This window comes from Bison bison, unplaced genomic scaffold (genome assembly GCF_000754665.1).
Source record: "Bison bison bison isolate TAMUID 2011002044 unplaced genomic scaffold, Bison_UMD1.0 scf7180017864508, whole genome shotgun sequence".
Lineage (NCBI taxonomy): Eukaryota > Metazoa > Chordata > Mammalia > Artiodactyla > Bovidae > Bison > Bison bison.
The window spans coordinates 14,094,560-14,104,150 of NW_011495064.1; the positions used below are offsets into that span (position 1 = coordinate 14,094,560).

Here is a 9,591-nt window from a genome sequence, read left to right on the forward strand (position 1 = left end):
AGGTGGGCTCGCGCGCCGGGTTGCCGGAGAGAGAACTCACGGGAAGCGCCACTCTCCCGGCTCTGGGGGCCCCTACGCTTCCCTTTGCGCTGCCATCGGGGCTGTGAGGGACGGTGCCCGCCTGCCCGAGCTCCTGTGGGGACGGTAAGCCGGCAGGTCCCACATCGCGGCTCTCGACGAGAAGGGGGACCGCGGGGGTCAGCCCCTGCCCCTCGGGGGCGCTGGGCGGTCTGTGGTCCCTTTCTCCCCGCACCCGCGCGCTATTCTAACCCCGCCCTCAACTCCCCTGACCCCTGCCCCACCCCCCAGTCCCCTTCTAATAGTCGAACTGAAGTCTCTGGCTTGCGTGTCCCTTCAGTGCCCGAGTGCGTGCCACGCTGCTAGGCAAACTGACCAGTGCTGCCTCCTGCCGTCCTTCTCGCGGAGATGGGAAGGTGGAGGAGCTGCGCATCTCGCCCCTCCCCCATTCGCGGGACACCCCCCCCCCGGCAACCACCACCCCCCACCCCTACCCCAGCAACCACCCCCACCCCACCCCTCGCCTTATTTGCATTTCTTAAACACTCTCCGCTTCCCGCGTTATTCTAGCCTTCATTGTTGATACCTCTAGTGAGTTAGGGACCTTGGCCACTTCTCTTCATCCTTCCCTTCAGCGAGTCTGCCCTTTGATCCCTCCCACCCCCTAAATTTCGTCCTCATCTCTCATAGAAACTAACATTTGCCCCTACCAAGCAGCTGGAAGGTGAACCCAAGAGACGCGGAATATACAGTACGGGGAGCTTTTGAAGGTTGGGGACTTTAATCAGTTTTGTTAATGGTAGCCGCTTTTTGCCTTCCTGAAAATGGCACTTGATCATTATATCCTTTTTGGAATCTGTCCCATTATAGTTGTTTGGTGATCATTTTTGAAAACGCAAATGAGAAGGGTTTACTGGCAGCAAGAAAGTTTTAAATGTATTATTATTTTTTTATTTAAATAGAATTGGGTTATACTTTAAACAGCTTAACTGGAGTGTCGGAGAATTTGCAGTATAAGTAATGGCTTGACCACCCTACTTTGTCATAAAATATAGGACATATTTTAGCTGTATGGCACTGTGATTTGGATAATATAGCATTAATCTCTTTAAAAACAGCATTTTGTAAGGTATCACTTTCATAATGTATCAGTTTGGGTTTCATTAGTGGTGGTTCTAGCCATATGTTTCTAGATAAAGTACAAACTATGTTGTGCCTAAATAAAATATGCCAAGAATTTTTATGGGGAAAAAGTAACCTATCCAGTTTTGACTGAGACTTCAGGGTTTTGAAAATATTAATTTGAATGTTGGACAGTGAGGATTTTGTTTGAGGGGATGGATGAAATTGAAGTATGTGGATGAGCCGGATGGGTCTTTTATCCTGTGTGTGTGGGGGAAGGGAGGAAGAAAGAAAATACAGGTGTCCAAAGCCTTGTAGATTCAAACCATGCTTCATTGCATGACTTTACACAAATTGAAGTTATTTTTCCTAGCTCTTAGTGGGGAAATGTAAGCAGTGAGTTCAACATGGTGCCTGCTGTGTTTTAGCCAGAATTTTACAAGCCTTTGTGAGAAATTCGTGTTGTTTTCCTTATTTGTGACATATGTCACAAATACCTTGTATTCTACTATGGTAAAACTGTATCATATATAGAGAAGTAAGTCTAATAGAATTAAAAGGAGTCTTTAATCTGAAGAGGCAGCATTGTCTAATGCTCAAACCATATGTTTGAGCCCTGTTAATATGGAAAATCACACTGAAAAGAGGAAAATCTTAAAACTGCTGTAATAAATGCCTAGATGTCTAGAACAACAGCAACAAAATTATGACAGAATTATTAGCAATCATCAAATAAAAGTCCTAGATAAATTACAAATCTATGAATTGGTTATTACACTATTGTGAGTTGGTATAAGGCTGCAGTTGAAAACCAAACTTTTTGTACCATCTTTTCAGATGTATTTGTGCTTAGTAATTACTCCTTTGCAAATTTAGAGCCATAACTATGATTTTTTCAGAGACCCTTGCCTTTAAGGAGCTCATAGTTTGGTGGAAGAGAGACCTGGAAACCAAGAATTAAATGCAGAGGGAGAGGTTCCATAGTGGAAGATGTGTACAGGGCATAGAGAAGCACTGTGGTACGGTGTTCTGGCCTCATGTCCCACTGCTGTGGACTTTCTGAAGTGCCTTTTCCCAAACTACCTGCTTATTTCACATACCTGGGCTTTTCTCTGTAGGTACTGTTCTCTCTTAAAAGACTTTTCCGTACCTTCTGTGCCTGGTGAGGTCCTACTTGAAAATCTTACTGAAGCCTCACACTGCCTCCTCTCCATTCAAATAATTGTTATCTGTATTTTTTGTTATCTCATTATAAATAATTACAGTTGATTCTCACTATTCATGAGAATATATAAAATCACACAGAGCACTAAATTAGTGAATACTGAACGATTGCTCCTAGGAAGTATGTTCATATCTCACATAGATTTTAATCTTTTCCTAAATACAACTCATTCTGGTAGATTCTATTTCTTTATTTTACAGAAGAGAAAATGAGGTACAGAAGTGTTAAGTGACTTGCCTGAGGCCAACCCCTAACAGGTGCCAGAGTTCAGAAACCCTGCCCACCCCCCTACCACTGCACTGCACTGCCCCCTACTGACCTGCGTCCTGTATCATCCCCACAAAAGCTGAAACTAAAAAGCAGAGCACTGCGTAGTTTGACCTTATCTGGGAACGTGCTCAGGAGTGACTCAAAATTTTTGCCACTCTGTGCATGTCCGTGAATGACTGCCAAAGCACCATCAGTGTTGATTTAGGGGTTACAAGTAAATGTTAGCCAAGTAGGCAGATTCGCAAATAGAGAAGGCAATGGCACCCCACTCCAGTACTCTTGCCTGGAAAATCCCATGGGCGGAGGAGCCTGGTGGGCTGCAGTCCGTGGGGTTGCGAAGAGTCGGACACGACTGAGTGACTTCACTTTCACTTTTCACTTTCATGCACTGGAGAAGGAAATGGCAACCCACTCCAGTGTTCTTGCCTGGAGAATCCCTGGGACGGGGGAGCCTGGTGGGCTGCCATCTATGGGGTTGCACAGAGTCGGACACGACTGAAGTGACTTAGCAGCAGCAAATTCGCAAATACAGGATCTACAAATAATGAGGATCCAGTGTACTTGCAAATGAGCCCTGGAATCTATTTCAGAGTAACCCTCCCTGCAACTCACTGTAGAATGTGCCTTTAACTGCTTTGAGAATTCATTCTCTTATTCATTTATTCAACAAATATTTATTAAGCACTTACTGTAAGCCAAGCACTGTTTTAGACTGTGGTGTGGTGCTGCCCTTGTAGATGCTCTATTTGAATAACAAAGACAGACAGCTAACAGTCTGGAGCTCAGGAGAGAGGTCTAGTTTGGAATTAGAGATTAATTTGACCAAGATAAAGCCCTGTGGGGCCCCTCCCATTTCACATCCTCTTAACATACTGATTTCCACTACATTTCTGTTCTACCCCATGCATATACTCTTCCTTTTGAGCCTCTCTACTTGTCATTAGTTGATTTTGAGGCTGTTTACTCATATAGCTGGTAGGATATTATAGAAGGATCAGATTGATCTGGTCTTTAATTTCTGCATTTGCCACCTACCACCTGAGTGACTTTGGTCAAGCTGTTGAACTTTTAAAGCCTGTTTCCTGATTTCAGAAGTGGTGATCTGATGTGCTAGGCCCTTGTTGGTAGAGAGGAAGAGACACACACATATTACTTTTGATGCTGAGGGTTTAAAGTAAACTAGAATGGAATATCATCTTAACCACCATATTGTCTGTTGGCCCTAGTGCTCTCAGAACCTTAGGATAGGTTTAGGATTTAAGCTCTGAAGACCTACTTTCCTTTGTTTTGTTCACTCAACATTTGTGTTTCCTAAGAGAGAGTATCTGATTGATTGTTTTGTCACCTTCCAAAATGGAGGACTCCTATCCAGCAAAATTTTGAACCAAGCCATGTCCTAAGTGATCTTCCTCACGTTCAGCCTGTAGATTGTCCTTAGAGTTCTGAGTTTGGTCCAGGAGTTTATAGCCAAAGAAGTGGATTGGTTTCATGTATTATCTATGACACAGACTGAAGCATATACAGAAAGAACCCCTTGGTGACAATTTCTTCAGAAAACAACTGAGTATAGAGTGGTCCTTAGAGCTTCGTGGACTTCTGTCCTATTCAAATACTTGTCTATTCAAATACTGTCCTATTCAAATCCCATGATCATAGACAGTGTTTAATAAAGCACCTAACAAAGTAATTGTTACATGTCAAATATTGCATAGATCTTCCTTTTGATGTTGCATTTGACATTATTATAGTGTGGTTATTTGCTTATATGGCTGGCTTCTTATATGACTATTCTCCATGAGGGAGGGTTAACATCTTCATCCTCTATCTTTGGCACTTAGTTCTGTGCCTGAGGCATGGTAATAAATGCACAAATGTCTGACTTAAGGAATTCCTTAACTCTTCCTGAAAGGATGGAAGGATAGGAAAGCTTCCCAGAGAAAATATTGTTTAAGCTGGTTCTTAAAGAATGAGTAGGAAGGTTTTCTAGATGAATAAAACCTTGAGACAGCATTCCAAATAGGGACTAGCAGTTGCAAAGACACAGAGATATAAAAAGATAATGAAGTTTATTATATACTCCTAGCAGATTAAAACAACAAACAAAAATCAAAATCATTGGGCTTGGTCGGAAGGCATGTCACAACTGAATTAACTTATGATCATAGCTGCTCAGTAACAGATGCAAATTTTAGGGAGAAAGTATAATATCCTCAGGTTGTTGGCAGAGTATCAACAGTTTAGAAATACAAATATTGACTTTGGGGAACTTTTACACTGTAGTGAATTCATCATGAAGGTCATTATGTGTATGCACTGTTCAAGGTACTGAAAATGTAATCAAACTTACTCTCAAGAGGCTAAAAAGCTAGCAAGGAGACAGATAAATGATTTATTGTGTAAGTGAGGTAATAGAGATGGGAATAAAGTGCTATCTGAACCAGGAGAAAGGAGTATTTCATAATATGAAACGCTGGAGGAAGATTTCTCAAGTGAGATGGCTTTTGAGCTGTGCCTTGGTGGAGTGCACTAGACCAAAAATAGGGACTTTATGAAGACAATTAGTGGTAGGAAAGATTTAAGAATTATCCCTTTTTGCTATATCTGTTTTGGGCATTCAGTTAATAGTTACATTTGTTCAGGCAGTGTCTGTGAGCATAAGAAGTGAATAATTATGCCATAGTAGAATTTTGTGTCAAAATAAACTGGGTTAAAGTTTTCTGAAATGCAGGGCATCTCTAAAGTCTTTATTATATTAACATCCTTAATGGCTCTCCAAAGTATTGTATTCAACCCACCCCCCACAGCATACCTAAACATCTTTTGGAACAGAATTATATGAGACAGAATTTGAGGAATGATGAATTAAAATGTATTTTTAACAAACCAAGATTTATCGGTAGTCTCCATGTCCACTGTAAAATAATGTATAATTCTATAATCTCATAGATAAGAAGGAGAGGAAGGAGAGACATTTGGAGAGAAAGAATACATTCTAGCCAAGTTATTATCATCTTGGTCAATATGTCCCAAATTTAATAAATAATTATTATATGATCATCTCCTCCCTTGAAAAGTATGGCTTGTTCATATTTTGAAGTTTTATAAGGTGATCAGACACACCCTGGGAAGATACAGAACCAGAGCAGGAGTCAGTGGTGGAGGCAGAGGCAGAGGCCGCCTTAGAGTGGTACTCTTCCACCTTGAGAGAATGCTGCTTTTATTTTGCATTCATTTTAGGCCATATTAGACATACATTTTGCCAGTAGGGCATTTTAAGAGCATACTGAAAATCCACACCGTTTTCTGAGTCTGGAATTTCAGGAGTTGATTGCCAGTGTTTTCTTTTCAATAAGATTTGATTATATGAGAATTAATTAATGACCTTGCTGCATAATTTTAATTCATTTGTCAAATTCTGATTATGATTTAACTCCCAAGGTATTGTTAAAACTAAGAAAGCAATGATCATGCTTTTGATATGAATTTGAAGTCAGATCTATGTTTGAGATTTGTCTCTGCCAACTTTCTATCTGAATGACCTTGGGAAACAGCTGCCTCACCATCTGTAGCCTCTTTTCACACTTTTTTTCCTTTCCCATTTTGACAAAGTGAAAATACATAGGGGTAATATAATAATTAAATGATGCATATAAACACTTTATGAACTCTGAAGTGGTATACAAATAAAAGACAGACTGAATAAATGCATCCAGTTTAATTTTCATTAACATTTTTAGTCTTTAATTTTATATTATAAAAATAGTACTTATTCGCTACAGTAAAATTGAAAAGTATTGAGAGGCAAAAGCAGGGAAAAGCTACAAAGCACTTCATGAATCTACCATATTGAGACAATGGTTAACATTTTGATGGTTGTATACTTTCTATGCATATTTGTTTGTGCATATGCATTATTTAATAGTAACAGGTTTATCTTGGGTGTTTTGTTGCGGTCACTTTATTTTTCTAGGTCCCCTAAGAGTACATTTGCTTGGTTCAAGGAATTGTTAAGTCTTTTGCTACATATTGCTATGTATAATGAGAACAGGAGCTGACTTCTCAGCCTGGTGAAATGTGCCACCTTGCAGTAATCTAATATCCTGCACCACTTCAGAAGCATCATGAAAGACACATTCAGAAATGAACTTAATGTATTTACATAGTTATGCTTGGTATTGTTTGTAGTAGCATGAAAAGGATAACTCCAGTGTATCAACAGGAGCTAGTTAAGTAAACCTTGATACATCCAAAACCATGGAATATTGTATAGCTGTAAAAAGAATGAGGAAGAGAAAAACAAGGGTAGAATAAGAATATACATTGCTTATAATTTGCAAAAAGAAATTCTGAAATGATATATAAGAAACCAATGAAAGAAACAGAAGTAGGGATCAGATTTCACTATATATGCCTTTATATATGCATGCATGCTGAGCTGCTTCAGTTCTGTCTCTTTGCGACCCTGTGGACTATAGCCCACCAGGCTCCTCTGTCAATGGGATTCTCCAGGCAAGACTACTGCAGTGGGTTGCCATGCCCTCCTCCAGGGCACCTTCCCGACCTAGGGATCAAACCCATGTCTCTTATGTCTCCTTCATTGGCAGGCAGGTTCTTTATCACTACCACCTGGGAAGCCCATATATGTATATTATAAAATTTTTCTGAATCATATATTTGTATTACCTTTTCCAAAAAATGAGTGAAGAAATGAATGAATGAATGAAATGGAGTGAGGAGAAAAAGGGATCTGAGCTGCTGCCCATCTCTTTAGTATCAGGTGAATACATAGTATTAGTATAGTGGGAAAGATTAGAAGAGAGGCCCCAGGAAGGATTTGGCAGCTTTATTTTTCTTGTTTACTCAGTTTTGTATATTTAAAAAAACATTGAAACTGCCAAATGGCAGTCCCCATTGCTTCAATTGCTTTTTTTTCATATTCACTTGTATTTTTACATATGCATATGTATTATTTTTAATTGTGTTTACATTTCTAACATTTTTAAACTTACCTAATTGTTTTTTTTTTTTTTCTGTGTCACTATAGGAGGACCTTTAAAAAAAACGAAGATAGGGCAGTTTTGTATAGTGCACATTCCCAAAGTGGTCTGAGCTACCTCAAGAGGCAGGAAATTTAAGCCCTCTAGTTTATATGGCACATACATACATTAGAAAAAATAAGAAAAAGAAAATAACATTTGCCCCTGATTATAAAACCACACTTTTAAGTAATAATTCAGAATGCAAAATAAAAGGAAAAAATCTTTAATTTGCCACCAAAAACATTCTATTTTTTGCTTTTTAGATCTTTTTATGCATATAAACCTTTCCAAAAGTAGAATTATAATATCTGTTTTTCTTCAGTTGTTGAAATGCTTAGGTAGAGGTTTGTGTTTTTTTCAATTTTTTAAATTTTAGACCACCCTTGCATTTCTGGGCTGAACCCTATTTGATCATAACTTTTTTGTCTTGCTTTATTTTTAAATAATTTGCTTAATTTTATTTGATCCTGTTTTATTTGAAATTATATGTTTGTAGCATGGAAAATATTTTAAAAATATTGTCTCTGAAAGTATATTTAAGACATTCTTAACTTATAGAACACAAAGAGCATTAAATTTTCCAAATAACATGAATAAGGCTGAGTTCGTCAAAAGGTATGTGAATATTGCTAGGGCTCCAACCTCATAACACATTTAAATTAATTTTCAGTGAAGTCTGCTAGTTTGAAAATTAACAAGTTTTTCACATACTGACTCACTATTCCCTGGTTGTTCAATCTAGAGCCCATGATATTTGTTAGTTAAAATATTTCTGGCATGCTTATGGAATTAGTTTTTTTTTTTTTTAATGGAGTACAATTGCTTTAGAATGTTGTTTAGTTTCTCCTGTACAACAAAGGGAATCAGCTATACAAACACATATATCCCCTCTTATTTGGGGTTCCTTCCCATTTAGGTCACCATAAAGCATTGAGTAGAGTTCCCTGGACCATACAGTAGGTTCTCATTAGTTATCTATTTCATACATGTGTATGCATGCTAAGTTGCTTCAGCCGAGTCCGACTCTTTGCGACCCTATGGACTGTAGCCCACCAGGCTCCTCTGTCCCTGGGATCCTCCAGGCTTGCAGTGGGCTGCCATGCCCTCCTCCAGGGGATCTTCCCAATTCAGGGATCAAACCTGCATCTCTTGAGTCTCCTGCATTGGCAGGCGAGTTCTGTACCAATAGCGCCACCTGGGAAGTGCACTTTATATATAGTAGTGTATATATGTCAGTCCCAATCTATCATTTTATCCCGCTCTCCTTCCGTCCTTGGTATCCATAAGTGAAAGTTGCTCAGTCATGTCCGACTCTTTGCGACCCCATGGACTATACAGTCCGTGGAATTCTCCAGGCCAGAATACTGGAGTGGATTGCCTGGTGGGCTGCCGTCTATGGGGTCGCACAGAGTCGGACGCAACTGAACTGCAGTAGCAGCAGCAACAGCAGGCTGGGGCCTGGTAATTTGCATTTCTAACAAGTTCCCAGATGATACTGATGCTGGTGGGCCAGGGACTAAATTTTGAGAACCATTGCTGTATCAGTTCAGTTGCTCAGTCGTGTCTGACTCTTTGCAACCCCATGAATCGAAGCACGCCAGGCCTCCCTGTCCATCACCAGCTCCCGGAGTCCACCCAAACCCATGTCCATCGAGTCAGTGATGCCATCCAGCCATCTCATCCTCTGTTGTCCCCTTCTCCTCCTGCCTCCAATCCCTCCCAACATCAGAGTCTTTTCCAATGAGTCAACTCCTTGCATGAGGTGGCCAACGTACTGGAGTTTCAGCTTTAGCATCATTCCTTCCAAAGAAATCCCAGGGCTGATCTCCTTCAGAATGGACTGGTTGGATCTCCTTGCAGTCCAAGGGACTCTCAAGACTCTTCTCCAACACCACAGTTCAAAAGCATCAATTCTTC

The 9,591-nt window shown here is 40.0% G+C and overlaps 1 protein-coding gene across 1 annotated transcript in view; it reads left to right on the forward strand.

The window, feature by feature from the left end:
• Positions 1-9,591, forward strand: part of PAIP2B (poly(A) binding protein interacting protein 2B) — a 46,385-nt gene that overhangs the window by 267 nt on the left and 36,527 nt on the right. The window lies entirely within an intron of this gene.